At 39.7% G+C, this 13,062-nt stretch overlaps 1 long non-coding RNA gene across 1 annotated transcript; it reads right to left on the reverse strand.

Moving 5' to 3' along the window:
* Window positions 1–2,915: 2,915 nt before the first annotated feature.
* LOC131411833 (uncharacterized) lies at window positions 2,916–9,217 on the reverse strand. Its single transcript, XR_009221652.1, has 3 exons — window positions 9,152–9,217; window positions 7,888–7,998; window positions 2,916–3,961 (listed from the first exon to the last, which is right to left on the reverse strand). It is a non-coding gene; the product is annotated as an uncharacterized LOC131411833 (long non-coding RNA).
* Window positions 9,218–13,062: the final 3,845 nt, after the last annotated feature.

Here is a 13,062-nt window from a genome sequence, read left to right on the forward strand (position 1 = left end):
ACGTGCTTCTGGTATCCCGGCACCCCCAGGTGACTCAGCCCAGGGCTTAGGAGCTTGTGTGCGGGGCAGCAGGTGAATGGGGCACACTGGATTTCTTTCCCAGGTATGGGTGGCATTTCCCTTTTGCTTTTAGCTGTCCTGAGCTTGCACCAGACAGGGCACAATTGCACCCACTTTGGGGACACTGCATGGGAGTTCTAGGTGGTTTTGGGTGTCCTGGCACAATGGCTGGGTGCAGGTCTGTCTTCCCCACTAACTGAGAATTGAGTGGGGCAGAAGTGTGGATAAGGAGTGCCCACTGCTGAGAGAATCCAGAGGCAAGATTAGGGAAGGCTTTACATGAGGGTTTGTGCTTGTCTCCTGCTGAGAAGGGACACCGCAGCCATCATGAGGTATACTTACCCATCTTTTGACCACTGGCCTGCGTGCTTAGGGCTAAGTCTAAATTCCAGGCCCTCTGGGAAGCTTCCCTGAGCCTTTCAGGTCCCTAGAAAAAGCTAGTGGATGGTGGGGGCATGCAAGGCAGCAGCGGGTGAGGTGGGAGCTGTCCAGCAGGGACAGAGTGCTGTCAGTCCTGAGTGGCTGAAGCAGCTAAGAGCTAGTGCCCAGGTAGTGAGCTCCCCCTAAAGTCTTCCTCCCTGGGCAGGGACAGGGTGCCAGCCTCCCTTGCTCTGGTCAGGGATCTAGAGAGGGCATCGTTGTCCTTCACAGTGTTAGGGTTGGCTGAAGTCGCTTCTAATCATTCAGCACTGTGGCTGGGGTGGGAATTCCCACTTTGGTTGGTGCAATTAGCTGATAAACAATAAAGAGCCTGTCATCAAAAGGGATCGGTTGTGAGTCAGGGTCCAAAGAGTCCAGAGATCAGGAAGCAAGGCTATCTGTAAAAACTGAAGCCCTTAGAAATTCTTAGGGAGGTGGAGTCTGCCTTGACTTTGAGAGAGATGGATGTGGGGGAGGTGGGAGGCTAAACCAGGTGCCAGAGTTACTCAATTTTTTCTAATATGAAGAAACCCACTCTTCATGTTTCTTTCTTTGTTTTTGTTTCCTGGTTTCAAAAATCAATGCAAAAAATTCAAAGAATACAAAAATGTAGATTTTAGAAAGCAAACGTCCCTTACAATCTCACACAGACCTGAGTCAGAGATGGCCACTCTTAACAGTCTGATATGTATTCTTTCAGATTTTTTGCTATTTTTATGTTACTTTATAAAAATGGGATTATGTTATAACATATATTTTTACAACTGTTCTGAAACGTGCCATTTTCTCTTAATAATACTCTTGGATGTCTTTCCAAATCAGGTCATATAATTTTTAAAACCTTACCATGTTTTCTGTAGCAGGGATATACCGTTAATTATTTAACCCATATCCTATTAATGGGCTCTTGGGTCATTTCCAATTTTTTTACTTAATGCAAACTTACACAAATTGCTGCAATTAATAAAACTTTACATGTGCCTTTGTGCACGTGTGGGCATATCTATATGGTAAATTTCTTAAAGTTGAATTGTTTGTTCAAGCAAGAACATTTGAAATATTGATGGAAACTGCCAAATTGGTGTCCTCCCAAAGGTTGTATGAGTTTACACTCCAGCCAATAGTGTATGAGACCATGTCCTTCACACGCTTTCAGACACTAGTTATCAATGTTCTTTTGTTCAGTACATTTGTTTGTTACATTTGGAAACATGTTAACTTTCATATGACTCACCACCTTAGGATTGTTTAGCTTTTTTTCCTGATTATAAAAGTAATACATGCAATGGCGAAAAGACAAAAAGGGGAAAATATGAAAATAGGTGCGAACTGAACCACTCTGCTCATCTGGCTCTCCTTGTGCCCAAAAGACCCATGTGGAACACTGGCAATTAACGATCTTTTTAATTTTTCCTAATTCTAAAGGAGAAAATCAGCATCTTCTTGTTTTAAAATTAAAATTTTAAATTATGTGGTAACTAATAAGAATGAACACAACTAGCTTTTGTTAACCTTTTAGGGGGGTCTTTCTCTGAGAATGGCTGGTTCATGTTTTTGTCTATTTTTCTCTTGGATCGTTCACCTTTATGTTCTTGAGTTATAGGTGTTCTTGGTACATTACATTAGTGATACTAATAGCCTTTTGCCTATCACAAGGGTTGCAAATATTTTCCCCCCAGTTCAACATTTGCCTTTCGATTTTGTCTGGTAGCATTTGTCTTATTGAAGTTTAATCAAATGTCTTTCCTTTTTGGTGTCTGTGTCTCATAACATCCTTAGGAAGGCCAAGCATTTCTTTTTTATTTTACTTTTAATCGTGGTAAAATACACATAACATAAAATTTACCATCTTAACCATTTTTGAGTGTACAGTTTAGTAGTTTTAAGTATATTTACTTTGTTGTGGAATCTCCAGAACTTTTTCATCTTAAAAAACTGAAACTCTGCACCCATGGAACAACATTGCCCCCTTTCCCTCTCCCCCTAACCGATAGCAACCACCATTCTACTTTCCATCTCTATGAATTTGACTTCTTTTGATACCTCATATAAGCAGAATCACACAGTATTTGTCTTTTGTGACCGGCTTATTTCACTTAGCATAAGGTCTTCAAGGTTCATCCATGTTGTAGCAGGTGTCAGAATTTCCTTCTTTTTTAAAGCTGAATAATATTCCATTGTATGCATATACCACATTTTGTTTATCCATTCATCAATTGGAGGACACTTGGATTATGTCCACCTCTTGGCTATTGTGAATAAGGCTGCTATGAACATGGGTATTTAAATATCTCTTTGAGACACTGCTTTCAATTCTTTTGGATATATACCCAGAAGTGAAATTGCTAGATCATATGGTAATTCTGTTTTTAATTTTTTGAAGAACTGTCATACTGTTTTTCACAGCAACTACGTTCCCATTTTACATTCCCACCAATAGAGCACAAGGGTTCCAATTTCTCCATATCCTTACCAACACTTGTTATTTTCTGTTTTTTTTTTTAAATATATATATTAGAGATCCTAATAGGTGTGATGTGGTATCTCATTGTGTTTTTTTTTAAATTAAATAGATTTTATTCTTTAGAGTAGCTTTAGGTTCACAGCAAAATTGAGCAGAAAGTACAGAGATTTCCCATAGATCCCCTACCACACCTACCACTCATGCATAGCCTCCCCGACCATCAACATCCCCAACCAGAGTGGTACACTTATTACAGCTGATGAACCTACATTTACACATCATTATCACCCAAAGTCTTTAGTTTATGTTAGGGTTCACACTTGGTGTTGTACATTCTATAGGTTTCGACAAATATATAATGACATGTATCCATCATTATAGTATCATACAGGATAGTTTTCCCGTCCCAAAAATCCTCTGTGCCCCACCTATTCATCTGTCTCCACTCTCACCAACCTCTGGCAATCACTGATCTTTTTACTATCTCCATAGTTTTGACTTTTTCAGAATGTCATATAGTTGGAATTGTACAGTATGTATGTAGCCTTTTCAGATTGGCTTCTTTCACTTAGTAATATGCATTGAAGATTCCTTCATGTCTTTTTATGGTTTGATAGCTCATTTCTTTTTAGTGCTGAGTAACATTCCAGTGTCAGGATGTCCCACAGTTTATTTATCCATTCACCCAGTGAAGGGCATCTTAGTTGCTTCCAAGTTTTGTCAATTATGAATGAAGCTGCTCTTAACATCCTTCAGCACGTTTTTGTGTGGACATAAGTTTTCAACTCATTTGAGTAAATACCAAGGAATGCAATTCCTGGATCATATGGTGAAAGTATGTTTAGTTTTGTAAGAAGCTTCCAAACTGTCTTCTGAAGTGCCTGTACCGTTTTGCTTTCCCACCAGCAATGAATGAGAGTTTCTGTTATTCCACATCCTTGTGGTTTTGATTTGCATTTGAGCACTTCTTTTTAATGTCAAAAAATTTCTCCCACTTGACAGTTGATCTTTTAATTTCTTTGAGGGAAGGAAATAGCACATATCAATTATTCAGACACTCTTTAAAATAAATTTTTGTCACTTTATTTTTGTCAAAATAGAAATTCATTAATTTTCTTCTGATTTAAAAGGCATACTCATTCAAAAAACTTTAGGAAAAAAAAATATGAAGCAGAAAATAAAAATCCCCGCCTTCCAGATAATCACTATGAGCTAAAATCTTTCCAGACATTTTTCAATACATCCACACATTTAGAAAAATGGTATCATACTGTCTACACTGCTTTATATACTACATAATTTATTTCACTGTTTTTTGATTCGCCCTGAGCTAACATCTGTTGCCAATCTTCCTCTATTTTGTATGTAAGCTGCCACCACAGCGTGGCCACTGACAGGTGAGTGGTGTAGGTCTGCACCCAGGAACCCAAGCCGGGCCGCCGAAGGGAGTGTGCTGAACTTAACCACTAGGCCACCAGGGCTGGCCCTATTTCACTTTTTATTATCTTTCATTTGCCACTAGAGTGTCAGCTCCAGGAAGGCAGTAATTTTTTTTCTTTTTCATTCACTGCTGTATTACCAGGGCCTAGAGGAGGGCCTGACACATGTGGGCGCTCAATAAATATCTGTTAAATGAAGAAATAAATCCCACTTTTATCGCTTAAAAATGTCTTGGAATTTGTTTTTTCTACATCTATTAATATAGATTTTCAACATCATCTATTTTTTTGGCTGTGTATATTTCAATATATTTATTGAATCAGTCCTTTACTGATTGGCGTGTAAGTGGTTTCCAATTTGTCACTATTATAAACAATACTGTAATGAATATGTTTTTACTTGTGTTCGTGCACCTGTGGGATTATCTCCTTAGATCACTCCAAAAAGAAAAATTTCTTGCTCAAGTAGAATGCACATTTTAATTGTAAATCATTTTGCTAAGCCAGACCTCCAGAAAGTAATTGCAATTTATTCTGCCACTCAGGAAAGAGTGCTCATTTCCTTACAGCCCAGCTAGAGAGCACCAAACTTTTTAATCTTTGCAAGCGAATACATAAAAAATAGTGCTGCACTGGGTTTTAATTTGCATTTCTTTGCTTATTAGTGAGTTATGCATCTTTTCTTGTTTATTGTCCAATTTGTATTTCTTCTTTTGTGAATTGTCTGTTTGTGCTTTTTGCATTTTTCTTAGAGTGCTTAATCTGTTCTTATTGATTTACAATAGCTCTTTATATATTAAAGATATTAACCTTTTGTATGTCATCTTGCAAATATTTATTCCTAGCTTGTCATTTCTTTTAAAATTATTTTCAGAGTGTCTTTTTCCAAACAGAAATTTCACTTAAATTTTTTCAATTGAGAGATAACATACATACAGAAAAGTACACAAATTCTAAGTACACAAGGAGTCTTTACCCCACATAACCACTACCCAAATCAGGTTTCCATGTAGCCTCTCCCAGTCAATAATTCTCCCAAGGTAAACACTACTCTGATAAAGTTTTAACTTTTCTCATAATGATATCTTTCTTATCCTTCATGGTAGCTATTTTTGGGCCATGTTTAGAAAAGAATTCCTCAACTTATAATTATGTAAATATTCACCTACATTTTATTCTGGCATTTTCATTATTTAATTTATTATATTGAAATCTTTAATCCAGCTGAAATGTATTCTAATGTATTCTGAACTAGGAGCTAGGGTTCAAACTGCCCTGTCTTCTCTCTTCCCTCAAGGGCTACTACCCAATACTACTTATTAATTAGCCAACATCATTTATAAACTAGTCAACATTATCTCCATGATTTGAAATGTTCCCTCTTTCTATACATTGTTCTCTTCCTTTATTTGTCTATTTGTTTCTGCTCCCATATCTCACCATTTTAAACATAACTCTAGGTTTTAATATCTGCTGAAGTAAATATTGCATCATTACTCTCTTTCAAACATTTCTTGGATATTATTTCTCATTTATTCTCCCAGGAAAACTTTAAAATCATTTCGTAACATTCTCTCGCCACCTACCCTGAAAAGGTTGAGATCCTAATTGGAATTACATTGAATTTATATACTAATTTAGAAAATGTTTATATCTTTACATTATTGGACTTTCCATTTATGTCTTTTCATTTATTCAAAACTTTATGTTTCTCAATAGCATCTCAAAGTTTTCATCATATCGATCCTGTACAATGATGTTGTTTTAACTAGGTTTTTATAGTTTTTGTTGCTACTATATTAACACTTTTGTTATATATTCTAACTGATTACTGACATACAGGAAATATATACATTTTATTATGTACACATATAATATATATTATATACTCATGTCTAGTCATCTTGCTAAACTCATTAGTTTCACATTTTTCTTCTTTAGGTAGATAACATATCACCTGGAAATAATATTTCAACCAATATTTCTACCTTTTATTTATTTTCTTTTTTTAATTACACTATTTAGAACTTTCAGAACAATGTTTGATGTTTTGCCCTTATGACTAGCATCCTTATCTTTAATGAGAATGCCTCTAGTTCAGTGTTCTTAACCCATCCACTACAACTCCAACCCTAATTCGTCAAATCTGAGGTGGGACCCAGGCAACTGTGTTCTGTTAGTTACACAGATAATATTGAAGCATGTTCTTCCCCAAAACACCTCTGAGGACCCTACTCTAGTGTGTCCCCATTAAATATTATTTAATATAATTCACATTATTTTTCATATTAAGGAAGTATTGCTCCATTCTAGGTTTGAACCTGATGTTCTATGCCATTTTCCTTTTGAGACATGTTTCAGTGTCTAAACAGCACAGGGCAGAGGACAAGAAGTTGAGCAAGAAGCAATAACTAAGAGACTGAAAAGCTTATAAGTGCTTTTGGCATATTTATGGGGCTAGGGAGAAAAATACTGGAGTTCAGAGCCCACTGTGGAGGAGGGGCAGTGTCAAACACTCCAGGCTTTCCATTGGGACCTGTGAAGGTTAACTTTATGTGTCATGTTGGCTAGGCCATAGTACCTAGATATTTGATTAAATATTAATCTAGGTGGTTCTGTGAAGGTATTTTTTAGATGAGATTAACATTTAAATCAGTAGACTTTGAGTGATGCAGATTATCCTCCATAATGTGGGTGGGTCTCATCCAATCAGTAGTTGGCCTTAATAGAAAAAGATTGATCTTCCTGGAAGAAGAGGGGATTCTGAATTCTGCCAGCAGACTGCCTTTGGACTCAAACTGCTACTCTTCCCTCAGTCTTCAGCCTAATGGCTGTACACACACACACACACACACACACACTCTATTGATTCTACTTCTCTGGACAACCCTGACTAATACAGGTCCCTTAAAAAACTATGCTCTAGGAGAAAGGGCAAGCCAGAAACAGACTAGACCTTACAAAAACCAAACTCAGCTCTGAATAAGTTCAATTCTAGATTGGAATAGGTGATCTTAACTACCTGCCAAAATCTAGAGTAAATCCTCTCTAGAGGAAGATAATACTATTAAGAGCCTCTACAAATTTTTGTCCACACTATCTATTATTCAATTTTAAAATTATCAGGAATATCTGGAAACAGGACTGAAAGAGAAAAAAGCAAATAATAGAAATAGACCACAGATTATCTATATTTTTGAAAAATATGAAAAATACAAAAAAGAGAAATTTGGAATATGGTGAAAAGGTCTAACATGTGTAATTGCGATCCCAGAAGGAGAAGAGAGAAAGAATGTGACAGAAAACATATTTGAAAAATAATGGCCAAGAAATTTTCAAAGCTGATGAAAGACATTAAGCTACAGTTTCAAGAAGTACTCTGTATCCCAGGTAGGATAAATACAAAGCAAATCATGTCTAGGCATGTCATAGTGGAACCACGGTATGTGGGGCAAACTAAGATAAAGAGAAAAATTTTAAAGCAACTGAGTGAAAACACGTTACCTTTGAAAGAACAGCAATAAGACTTACAGCTGACTTCACAGTGGAATGACTTCTGTAAAATGCTGATTGAAAATAGATGCAATTTATAATTGTATACCCTGTGAAAATATTCTGAAAAACAAAGACAAAAATAAAGACATTTCCAGACAAGCTAACACTGCAATAATTCACCACCAGCCGACTTGCCTTAAGGAGAATTCTTTGGGCAGAAGCAAAATCATCCCAGTAGGAAGCACAGAAATTTAGGAAGGAATAAAGAATAATGAAAAGGGTTAGTAGTGCATAAATCTTCATGAATATTAACTACAGAAAACAAAAGTAAAATATAAGTAGATTTATAATGCACGACATAGTAACTCAGCAGGGGGATAAATGAAGTTAAAGTGTGTTCTAAGTTCCTTGCATTGTCTTGGAAGGAGAAAAGTTACTATTTTACATGACATGTTAATAAGCCAAGGATGAATGTTATGATATCTAGAGTAATCTCTAAAAGAAAAAGAATGTATAACTATAAGCTAATAGAGGAGAAAACAACTAGAATAATAAAAAATACTTCATTAATCCGTAAGAAATCAACAAAGGAGAGAAAAAGAAGGATAAAAACAGGTGGGAAAAATAGAAAGCAAATTGTAAGGGGGTAACCTTATTCCCAAATATGTCAGTAATTACAGTGTTCAAATTGAGTCAATATTCCTGTTTAAAGATAAAGATTTGGACTGGTATTTCATATTAAATCGACAATATACTGCTTGTAAGAGGTATGCCTTAAATGCAAGGATATAGTAAATTAAAGATAAGCACTAATCAAAAGAAAGTTATACCAACATCAGACAAAGCAGATTTTAAGGAAAGGAGCAGTCCTAAAGATAAAGAGAGACATTTTATAAGATAAAAGGGCCAGTCCACCAGAGGACACAACAATTTCACATTTGTGTGCATCTAATAGCATAGAGAGAGCACGAGAGCACAAAAATTGACTAAACAAAAGGAGAAATAGGTAAATTTGCAACAATATTGGGAGATTTTAACATAACTTTCTAAGTAACTGATAGCACAGGGAGACAAAAAAATCAGGAAGGATATAGAGGATTTGAACAACAGGATTAAATCTTAGCTGTGTACGGAGTGTTGAGTGAATATTTTTCTATTTCCCTGAAATTGTCTCTGTAGCCCCCAACTGCAAACAACAGGCTCCAGGAGATGGCCAAAAATGGAGTCCCACACCTCCCCCAGGGCTGACTGGGGGACAGCTTAACCACCTTACCTCCCGGGAGCAGCGGCTGCCCCGCCCCGTGTGTCTCTGTGAGAAAGCTGGAGGGAGGAGGAGACTGAGTCTTCCCAGGCCCAGTCCTCAGCCTTGTGGGGAGAGCAGCGCTGTGTGTGCGTGTTGGGGGTGGGGGGACGGGGTGGGGAGAGATTCTCTCCTTTCGGAGGAGAGGAGGGGAGAGCTGCATCTCCCAGCCAAGTAAGGCGGGGTTCCAAGAGGACACTATGGAAGACCCAGGTGCCCACAATAGTTCTCATTCTCCATTTGGGTGTCTGCCCATGTAGCGGCTGTATTGATATGCCCTGAGCCCACCTGCTGGGGGGTCGGTGCGCAGGTGTGTGTGTAGGGAGTTGGGGGAAGGCGATGAGACAGGGAAGTGAGTGGGGAAGTCTGGGGAGCAGACTGACCACCCCCTATTTGGCGGGTCCTCAAGGGTCCAGTGGGTAAAGGGAAGGTGGTTGGGCTTGGGCCTTCTTGCCAATCCCCCACCCAAGAGAAAGGCTGCGGGTGTACTCCTGGAGGGGGTGGGGATAAAGGACGATGGAAGTGTTTGAACCAGACCAGATTTCCCACATCAAGGAAGTGCGCAGTTTGGGTGGGGGACGCCGTTTGCACAGGACCCACAGAAAATCCCACAAGTGATCACTATAAGAACACCAGCATTTGGACAGTCAGTGCTAAATGGAGAAGTAACAGCCAGAGGGGAGAACTTGGAAAGCTATTGGCCAGCTAACTAAAAAGGCACAGTCCTTTCCCACCAGCCCTCTGGGATGACCCAACCCTGGAGGAGCTGGAAACAGAGGACATCCCTCTCCACTTTCCAAGTGTCTCCAGCCTTGGGTGGGCCTGGGAGGTGCCTGGATCCCTGCTCCTTCCCTTACTTATTATCAGGCAGTTCCTTCCTCCCACTCCCATACTCCTTCCTGGCAAGTATTTGGGGGGGTGGTGCCCCAGGTCCCTCTCCTCATATACAGAGACAGGAGAAGCTGGGGTGGGGGGGACGATGGGAGAAGGGGGACCAGACAGCTTCAATATCAAGGTTGGTAGCCTCCCTGATGGATAGTTCTTTTAACAGTCAAGCTCTACCTGACACTAAGGCCTGTCTACCCATAAGGGTGGCTTATAAATGAAGGCAGGATCCCCCATACACCTGACTATGTGATTAGGGGCTGTGGTTTCCCTGGGAAAGGCCTCAGCATGTAGGGACTCAGCTGAGCCTGGGCTGTTAGGATCCTCTACCCTTCCCTCTCCCCCCACTTTGCCCCAGCTTCTCCTCTCTGTACATGAGGATAGGAACATGGGGCAACACCCCCCAAACGCTTGGTGGGGAGAAGGAGTATGGGAGTGGAGGAGGGAACTGCCTGATAATACATAAGGGAAGGAGCAGGGATCCTGGGGCACCTCACAGGCCAGCCTAAGGCTTGGGGCACTTGGAAAGTGGAGGGGGATGTTTGGAGCAAACTACTGGCCCCGGATCTCGTTATTATTACTATTATTGTTATTATTGACAGCTGCCATTTATTGAGTTGCGTCTACGTGTTATATTTATTTATTTATTTTTTTGTGAGGAAGATCAGCCCTGAGCTAACATCCATGCCAATCCTCCTCTTTTTGCTGAGGAAGACTGGCTCTGAGCTAACATCTATTGCCAATCCTCCTCCTTTTTTTTCCCCCCAAAGCCCCAGTAGATAGTTGTATGTCATAGCTGCACATCCTTCTAGTTGCTGTATGTGGGACGCGGCCTCAGCATGGCCAGAGAAGCGGTGTGTCAGTGCGCGCCAGGGATCTGAACCCAGGCCGCCAGTAGCGGACCGCGCGCACTTAACCTCTAAGCCACGGGGCCGGCCCCGCGTCTACGTGTTATAAATTGTACTAAGCGCCGTGTACGCATTCTCTTATTTAATCCTGGTATTATTCACATTTTATTGAGTTGAGGACTTTGAAGATGGGAAGGGTTAGGCTCTTATTGAAGTGACATAGCCAGTAAATGAGGAAGCCAGGGAGCCATCCCAGGTCAGCCCACTCCTAACCTCAGCATTACGCCCTCCCCTAATGCTGAGGGAAAAAATATATCTGCCTTAGCTGAGAACATTAGAAACGTCACTTGTAGTGTTCTGAAGGTGAAGTTCTCCTGTAACAACCCAATGCAAATAATTTAGAATCAGTCTTAACTTCAAAATATTACTGCAAATGCAGGTTCCACTTCTCCTACATTTGGCTTAAGTATTCTTGGGTAGCCAAGATAACCTTTAATAAGTCAAATGAAGAAGCTGTGAAAAACCAAAATAAGAAGAGGCCACTCAGGACCTCATAAGAGTTAAAGTTTAGAATACATTTCACTGTCTTAAGAATACTTTACTTCAATAACACCTTGTGCTGAGAATGGAATCTGACAACAAGGGCTGACTCCAGAAGAGGGTTTTGAGCCATTATCATGGAAAGTGAGTTTGTGTGGGACCAAATGCTGAATAACACCCAGGAAGTTCACTTCCTCCTGCTCTCAGGAAACAAGTCAGCTGCCCCAATTTTTATAAATATGAGGCCAGTCTCTGACTACAGCCCAGTTGTGGTCCTTCCCTGCCCAGAAAATTTGAAAACTTGAGCTAAATAAAGTGCCCATGGGGGACTTTTCGCCTGTGGAGTTGTTAATGCTTCTCCTGAATGGTGGGCTTCCATCCTCAGTTTTATTTATTGATTGTGTTTATTATTTTTTTTCACTCTTTGGACTTAGCTCTGTTTAGCTGGACCCAGAGCCCAGTTTATCTTCCTTGAATAAGAACTACCTGTGCCTCCTCAACTCAAATTAAAAGTCTATTTGTTTATTGGTCATTCTACCCAAATTCTATGCCAGCTCCTTAATAAGTTGTGCAAATCCAGGATTCTCAGATCGACATCTGACATAAGGAACAGATGGGCTTTAAACAGCCATTCCACCACAGGTCACTGTCATCATATTTGCCCTACAGTGAGTGGCAAGAATAATATCAAACTGTCTGCAACTTTTATTGACCTTTCCTCAGTCTGGGCCGTGGACAAATGGATTCGGCACTGCTATTCCACTTCACGGGCCAGAGCCGGGGGAGCAGCTTTCCTGAGGGCTGACCAGGCTGAGTTCTGACACCAGTACTTTTCCACTCGTTAAAAAAAAAAAATCTGAATCTATCTTTGGATGAGTTGGTTGCATAGCCACTTGCTATAAAAAAACAAAGGGAGGTATTCTTTTTTACTCTGAAGATATGGCTTTATTTTCCTGGACAAAGAATGGTCTGTGTATACAACATACCCTGCTAGCTAATTATGCACAGAAAGAAGGTCTATGGATCAAAACCTCTAACATTAAAGTTATTACCCAGGTAGGTATTCCCATGTTATTCCCAAATTCATAAATAAGGAGACAAACACATTGTCCAAAATTTGATTCCCCAAATTTGCTTGTACAGAAACACTTTGTGGTGGCTGTAGGTTCCTTTTCTGCTGTAAAGTGAGAATCGATGTAGTAAGTGGGCCAGGGGCTCTCCTACTCCCCCTTGGTGAGCTGTGTTAAAACAAAACAGAAACAATTTCAAAGTCAAGGTCCTCGGATCTTACTCAACCACCGATAAAGAATGGCAGCGGCACCCCAGGCACTTGCCAAAGATTACAATTCCAAGTTCACTGTCACTAAATATTTATTAAAATGTCACCAAAGAGAAACTTGGAATTATTATCAGATATGGCAAAATATGTCCCTAGATTAAGCCAGATTAGCAGACAGCTAGGATCTGAGCTGAGCTGTACTGTCTCCACCTCCCACACCCACCTGAGTTTCAGTAGAATTACTTGTATTCTATATTGTGCTTTAGTGAGATGCCATCATTTATGTGGAGAAACAGAACCCTCTATGTGCTGTTTGGGTTTATTATACAAAT

Source organism: Diceros bicornis, chromosome 12 (assembly GCF_020826845.1).
Source record: "Diceros bicornis minor isolate mBicDic1 chromosome 12, mDicBic1.mat.cur, whole genome shotgun sequence".
Taxonomy (NCBI): Eukaryota; Metazoa; Chordata; class Mammalia; order Perissodactyla; family Rhinocerotidae; genus Diceros; species Diceros bicornis.